This window comes from Garra rufa, chromosome 13 (assembly GCF_049309525.1).
Source record: "Garra rufa chromosome 13, GarRuf1.0, whole genome shotgun sequence".
NCBI lineage: Eukaryota > Metazoa > Chordata > Actinopteri > Cypriniformes > Cyprinidae > Garra > Garra rufa.
In genome coordinates this window covers 36,832,396-36,840,598 of record NC_133373.1, presented here as the reverse complement: position 1 = coordinate 36,840,598, position 8,203 = coordinate 36,832,396, and positions in this window count along the sequence as shown.

Here is an 8,203-nt window from a genome sequence, read left to right as displayed (position 1 = left end):
TTGGCTGGTCTTAGCTAGTTTAAGCTGGAAGTAGCTGGTTTTAGCTTGTCAACCAGCCTGGTTGTAGCTGGTCATAGCTGGTCAGCAGGCTGGTTTTAGAAGGGTTTTGGCCACTTTCCCAGCCAGTGTTGTTTTTGACAACCATCTTAGATTTAGTCTTAGTCTTAGTCTTTTGGACTAAAATGCTTCTTAGTTTTAGTCAAATTTTAGTCACTTCTATATGTGATAGTTTTAGTCTAGTTTAAGTCGACGAAAAGTCAAAAAGGTTTTAGTCTAGTTTTAGTCAAAAAAAGGGAAAAAGGTAGTCTTTTAACAAATTAATGTAGGTCAGTAAGTATTTTGCTGTTGGGTAGTGTCACTTATAAGTTCTGAAAATAGCAGATCTATAGTTCAACACAATGTGAGCTTCCGGATCGACAATTTTCACCAATAATTACAATAATGAAGGTATGTTTTAGAACATAAAAGACAAACAAGGATGGAATGCTAAAACGGCTTGCCATACTAGTATAGCAAAGAGTATTTAATGCTAAAACGGCTTGCCATAGCGTCGGATACTTTTTAAGTTTTAATTGGCATGCACAATAAGCGGAAATGTCATGCATTTTAAACGTCTGACGGACCACCCACTAACATTTTCGTCTATTCTCGTCTCGTCAACGAAAACTCACACACGTCTCGTCATGTTTTAGTCATCAACGAGCCATTTTTATCTCGTCGTCGTCTCGTTATCGTCATGAAAAAAAGTGGCGTCAACGAAATGATTTCGTCATCGTCATCGTTGACGAAAACAACACTGTTCCCAGCCTGACCAGGTTGGTCAGCCTGGTTTTTGCTGGTGGTTTCCCAGTCTGACCAGCCTGACCAGACTGGAAAAGTGGCCAAAACCCCACTAAAACCAGCCTGCTGACCAGCTAAAACCAGGCTGATTGACCAGCTAAAACCGGCCAACCAGCATAGGCTGGTTTTTCACCAGGAGGTGGAAAAACACGGGTAACGGTTTGCCTGGAAGGCGGCATAGCAGCGGTAAAACTGCAGTAAACGGTAAAACTGTTTGCAATACAAACCAGTGTGTTCATAATTAAGAATAATACATTAAAATAATATGGTAACACACCAATTTGCAACATCAAGCAGGAAAACAAGCTGTTTTGTACAGCTAAAACCATAGACTGTAAAAAATATGAACGTAGTATCCGTGACGTCATCCGTAGGTTTCTGATGAGCGATTTTGAAGCTCATAGTGGGCGGGATTCGGCCGTCGCCGTCTTGGAATCGCGTCATCACGCGTCACTCCCGGATAATCGAAAATGGGCATAGAGGCAGGACGTGGGTGGAGCTGGTTGCTGAAGCCACACCTGCCTAGTGCGACAGTGGTGACAGCAGCGGCAATCCCCCGTCACTCAAGTGGCCATGCCCTTAATTATGCAGAACTTTAAGGCTTAATATAAATTAAACGGATGAGTTATAAAAAAAATTCACCCCCCTCACAATTGACATGAAGGGTGAAATTAGCTATATAGACCAAAACCAGGCTTTTTGTACCAGGCTGTAAACATATTTTTTTCTGCTGTAAAGTTGGGCATTTTAACATGGGGCGTTTATGGGATTGACTCCCTTTTGCAGCCAGTCTCTAGCGGCCAGTCGATGAATTGCAAAATTGAAGTCACTTCCGTGTTGGTTTCAGTAGAGAGAGCCGCTTGAGCTGGACTCATATATTCATTAAATTTTCAAATGGCCACGCCCACACAAATATTTAATTTTTTTCTTTAATATTTTTGCTTTTTATTTATCTTTTTATGCTTCATAATTGTTTTATTAATATAACATGCTAAATAAACGATCTTTTTCTTGAGCAAAATGGTGAAAGGGGTTTTCAATCTTAAGAAACTGGCTTTCAACAGTAAACCCATTTTAGGAATTCCACACGCGTCAGCTAGCCCCAGTTCCCCCTGCATAATAACAATGTAAGTCTAAGGTTAGTCCTCATTATCCGGATGAGCCTGTTTGCATCGGTTCGGTATAAGAGGAGCTGGCGTTGTCTGTCTTAAAACGGTTACTGCGTTTAAAAGAGGACGAGGGGGAAAGCGCGGGAGAAGCGAAATGCGGGGAGACAGGTGTTGGCAAAGAGCAAGCGAATGAAACATGAGGTGAGACAGACGGGCCGAGGAGGGGAGAGCAGGTAGAGAGACAGATATTCTCTCATTCTCATTCATTCAGAGCAGATCTGATAAACACACGCGCGACCTCTCCGGCTGTACAGAGGGAAAGAAAAGAGCGGCTCTTTCCTCCCGCTAACTTGTCACATCGCATCCGCGCTGATGGGGGGGAGGGGTCAGGGTTGGGGCGTCGCCTGAGGGCTCGTCGCCGAGCAACAAAAGACCACTCAGCTCGCGTTAGCCCTCCCGTCGGCCAATCAGGATTGACGGAACTCGGGCGCGGTCCGCTGCTAGCCTTCAAATGCTAAGTGCTTCATTAGCCACCTTTCATATCGCCGTCGCCCCCGGCAACCCACTTTACACTCGCCATCCCTGGGAGCGCGGCAAAACTTCAGACCGCCGTCAGGCCACACACACACACACACACACACACACACACACACACACACACACACACACACACACACACACACACACACTCACATATACTGTCATCAGTGTGTATTGTGGTTTGCAGAAACGCTCACAGTCACACAATCACAACGCTGAATTCATCATGCGCGCCCGTGACAGCGGAGTACAGCGTGAATTTGTTGTTATGAGTGTGTAATGTGGTTAGACATCACCATGTATGTGTGTGTGTGTGTGTGTGTGTGTGTGTGTGTGGCCTGAAGCTCAGCAGATGCCTGAAGCCTCTCCTGTCAGGATGGAGAGATCGGACGGAGAGGGAAACAGGAGAGAGCAGCTCCATCGGGGTACGTCTGTCTCTGTGTGTGTGTGTGTGTGTGTGTGTGTGTGTTTCCTGTTATCTTCCTCTCAATGTCCTCCTCTTCCTCAGTATGTCATGGTGAAACCTCGAGTCAAACACGCTGTCTTTCCTCAAGACTGAATTCACACTGAAATCCGGGAAAGCAGCAGCATTTATAGCACTAACAAAAAGTAGCCAAGCAGTATTTCTGGAGGTGTATTGTGAGTATCATGGTATATGACTGTTTAATTATACATTGTATAGCCTATAACAGTACAATAGTATTACCATCTGCCATTGAAGATAAGTAAAAGCTTAGTAAAAGGCCGGTTCTTTCAGACCAAGATGTTTTTTTTGTAAATCAAGTGGCGACTGAACAAAAAATGTTTATTGCACAAAAAGTAACGTTAAACAAAACTGGGCTTGGAATCAAATTGTGAAATTTATTAAAATGCCAAAACAATATGTAAAATGATTAACATGCAACAACTGATTTACCAGCCAAAAGCACAAAACAAACACTGATTAAATTTGTTTTAGAGAAGTTATAGGTAAGTTTGCACCATAATACTGCATTTGATTGGATGCACTTTTGACATCATAAACAAGAGATATGGTAAGTGTTTTGTCTTGTTGTTTAATAGCTGATAATTCTAAATATTGTTTTCTGTCCTAACTTTGCATTTTAATATTTAGTATGTCGCTGTCTTTGAGTTTTGATAGTTTTGATAGTTCCAGATTAAAGACATCCTACAGTAAATAACATCTTTGGCCTGATGTTGATTACAACCCTAGTGAAAAATAAATATACTAAAATTAATTTAAAATACATTTATTTCATGCTAAGTATACTACAAATACATGTACATATTATGTACTTAATAAAAATACCCTGCAATTGTACTTTTAGTATACTAAACAGGTGTATTTATAGTCTGCTAAATTGAAACAACTAATTTTGTACTTAAAACACTTTAATTGTGCGGAAGTCCAACTAAAGATGTACTGAAGTATTTCTTTTTAAGTGTACTTCAGGTACACTTTAAATATCTTGCATTTAGAGACCAGTATTATTCAAAGATCATACAATCATCATCAATAGTGACTATTAAAGCTCATTTTAGGCTTAATATTAGGAAATATGCATTGTGCATTAGTACACCAAATAAAGTTTAAGTCTCAAGTGATATGTCAGTAAATATGTTAATAGACTTGAACTATATAGTATAAAATAAATGCATTTTAAATATATTACTTTTTTACTAGGGAACAGATTTTTTTTTTTGTTAATACATTTTGAGTTTGTGAATAAAACAAAAATATACTAAAAGTTAAGCATATACAGTGGAAAAAGTGAGGCAGACCTTTTGTTGTATTTAACCTAGAATATTCTATTAATGAATAAAAAACAAAATCATGTATATCTCTGTTCACAATGAGGTAAATGACAGAGAAATCAGCCGCATCTTTTCTTGTCCTACACATCATCTATTTTCTTCATCTTTACAGATTTGTGCTGGTTGTTTAGGCCTGTTGATCATTTAATGGCAGACTGGTACTTTACATCTGTCTAACATTGTGATTAATTTTTTATATTCATTTATGATATTTCTTTAAATGATAACAGTGCAGCGTCTCATCCAAGATCTGATTTTCATATAATATTTGACTGAGATAAACACATTTAGCTTTCTGTCTGAGATATAAGACTCAGGCACAAGATGTGACCTCTAAATTGAACTATTTAATTACTCAATCTAGTGAAGTTGTAGTACTAGAGGGAAGATGTTAGAATAACCACTTGCATTGCGATTGACAGACTGAGAGAAACCCGCTCAGCCTTTTTGTTTTTAGAAACGAGAGACGAGTCGAAATGAGTCTGTGGTTGTGTTTGTAAACTTGGATACACAACACTCTTTTAATATGAGTTTTCTGGGTAATTTGTCAGAGGTTTTGTGTCCATGTCTGTCTAGAATATGATGAAGAAATGCTTGAAGTGTTTAACAGGCCCAAACTAAGTGTGTGTGCATGTGTGTGTGTGCGTGTGTGAGACAGGGTCAGTCATACTGTATTCCCAGTGCTCCCTCTAGTGGACTGATTGTTTTACAGCTCAGTCAACAATCCCAGTGTCACTCACAGACTCTCATATGCCAGAGCCCAAGTTCATTTAGCTATTAAAATGAAAACATTAACATTTTCGTTTTTTTGAATATGTTTATTTATTTTTTTAATATAAAGCTAATTTGAATGACTAAACTGACATTATAAACAGCATTTTTTTTTTGTAGAAAAAAAAAATTATGAATCACTTTGACAGCATCAAATTAGGAAGGTTTCATTTTTTTGTCAGATTTCATTAACTTCTGGGGACATGTTTTGTGCCTGAAGAGCTAAATAAACCCACACACACATTGCACTGTGATTTTTGTCACTTGCCTGTTTTTATTGTGACATTTATTGTTGCATTTATACATTATATGTTATGTGTCACTGTGTTTGTAGTCTTATCGAATAGTTTTGCATTTGTATATAGTGCTATATGTGTAATTGTGTGAGTGTGTATGTGTCAGTGTGTTTATTTTTTGTGTGTGTGTATGAGTGATTCTGTTCCCCTGTGTTGGCCTGAGGGCACCTTCACTTCACAATTAATGGAGAGAGTCTCATGGGAGCTTCAGTCTCCCTCTTTTACATGAAACCTTCCTCTCCTCTTCCCTCCATCCCCCTCTTCTCTTCTTCTCATCTCTTCTCTTTTCGGTCTCATTTAGTCTCTTATTTTCTACTTATTTTGTCTCGTCCATTTTCATCTTTTATCTTTTGTTTCATCTCTTTTTTTTCTCAAATCAGTTCTCCACTACTTTTTCTTATCTCGTTTCTTCTCATCTATTCTCATTTAGTCTCTTATTTTATTTTTTCCAATTTTGTCTCGCCATTTTCAGCTCATCTCTTATTTCTCATGTAATTTCTTTATTTTTTCCTCACAACTTCTCATGTTGTCTTATCTCCCATTGTCATTTTATCATTTTTGTTTCTTCACATTTTGTCTTGTTTGTCATCTTCTGCTCATCTTTTTCATCTCTTATATTCTTTTTTTCTCATCTCTTCTTGTTTCATTTGACTAAATTCTTCTCTCGTTTTCTTCTCTTCCATTGTCATTCTATCTCTAATTTAGTTTCTTATTAAATTGACCTCTTCTCAAAATTTTCCCCTGGTCTCTTCTTGTCTGGTTTGTTCTCATTTAGTCTTTTCTGTCATTTTCTTCTTTTCTTTGCTTATTTCTTCTTACCTCTGCTCTTCTTGTTGTTTTCATCTCATCTCTTCTCATTTTGTCTATTATCAGGTTTCTTCTAATTTTCTCTCTTCTTTCATTTTCTTCTTTTCTCTTGTCATTTCTTCTCTCATATCATCTCTTTTCAATCATTTTCTTGTTTATTTTCATCTCTTTTCATTTCATCTGTTCCGTTGTCTTGTTTCATTTCGTCTCATAACTCCTCTTCTCTTCCATTTCATCTCCATCTTTTTTCTTGTATCTTCTTGTCTTGTCTTTTTTCTGCTCGTTTCTTCTCTTTTTTCTCTTTTCGTCTCCCATCTTTTATCCTTTCATATAATCCCTTGACTTTGTTTCTTCTCTACCATTTTCTACCACTTTCATTTCTCATCTCCTCTTGTCTAATCTTCTACTTTTATTTTAATCTCATTTGTTGACATATTTCCATATTTATTTGTTTTTATAACCCATTTCTTCTCATTTTGTCTTTTCTAATCCCTTCTGTTTCATTCTCATTTTTGTCTCTTCTCCTATTTTCTTCACTTCTCACTTTGTCATTTCTCTCTCTTTGTAATGTTTAATCTCTTTTCATTTTCATCTATTCCTTTGTCCTCTCGTCTCATTTCATCACAACTCCTTTCCGCTTATTTTAATCCTCTTCTTTAATTCCATCTCCTTCCTCAACTTTTTTCTTGTATGTTCTTGTCTTCCATTTTTTTTCCTTTCATTTAATCTCTTCGTCGATTTGATACTATTTTCTGTTTTTGTTACTTCTCAGTTTTTCATTTCTTAATTTATTTGTCTTGTCTCATCTCTCTTATTCTTCACTTATTTTTATATTTCATTTCTTCTCATTTTGTCTCTTTTGTCAGCTCATCTCTTCTATTCTCTTCTGTTTATTCTGTTCATATTTTCTTCCCTTCTCAGCTTATTTCTTCTCATCTTGTTATCTATAACTTTGCGTCTTTACTATTTTATTTTCTTGATTCTTCTCTTTTCTTCTCATCTCCTTTCATTTAATTTGCTCCTTTGTCATCTTGTCTGATCTTGTCTCATTTGTTTCCCTCTTATTTAAATCTCTAAAATCAGAAGAGAATAATATTTTAACTCCAGAATGTCATGAATTTCACCCTCCCGCAAAACACACAACACCACACAACTAGAGAACGCGACAGGCCACATCACACATCCACATTTTTTGCATGCATGTATATAAAAAAGCTCCTTTTCTGCTTCCGTGTGTCTCTGTAGGCCTCCGTGCAAGTTTGCGTGTTATACTATATTAAAGCGCACGCGAAACCTTTTGGTTTATTTAGATAAAGACGTTCCCAAAACCGCACAGACGGATCTCCTCAGAGCAGAATAAAATCTCAGGGAGCGTTTGATAACGAGAGGAATGAGGAGAACTCCTCCTCTTTAAATGATTGCATCACCTCATCTTCCACCCCGTTCTCTCTTTCCCCGTCTCTGCCTCTTGATATCTCTTTAAATCTGGAGAGAACTGAAGATTTTATTTCTTCCTCCATATGTAATCAACATCAAACGTGCGCGCGCACTTTGTCTCACCCGCGACGACACTTTCGATCACCTCGCGCAGCCTCACCTGTGTCATCAATTAGAGTGTCTCTCCGCACAATGCATTATGGGAAGGAGTTCAGAGCTGTCAGGCATCATGAAGCGTTATCGTGCATGCACGCAGCAGGAGTAATGTGAGGCGTCTGCGGTGTCAAGCGTTCTGTTTAATGTGATTCTCTCTCTAGTACACCGCGCGTGTAGCTTTCTGCGGCTGCTGTTTACCATGCAATAATACAACAAGTGTGTGTTTGAAGTGTGACTGCGCTGTGCTCTTGCGCGGGCAGAAGGGGACGGCACGTCACCGCTCATAAACTCATTTCAGGCTCAAACCGTGTCTTGTTAAGGAAGACATTGTGTTATTGTGTTTGACCTGGAGCTGGTTAGATTGACAGAGTTCGTTTTATCCTTCAGGTGCGGCTGATTCGAGGAGTCTTTCGTAATGTGAGAAACATAACT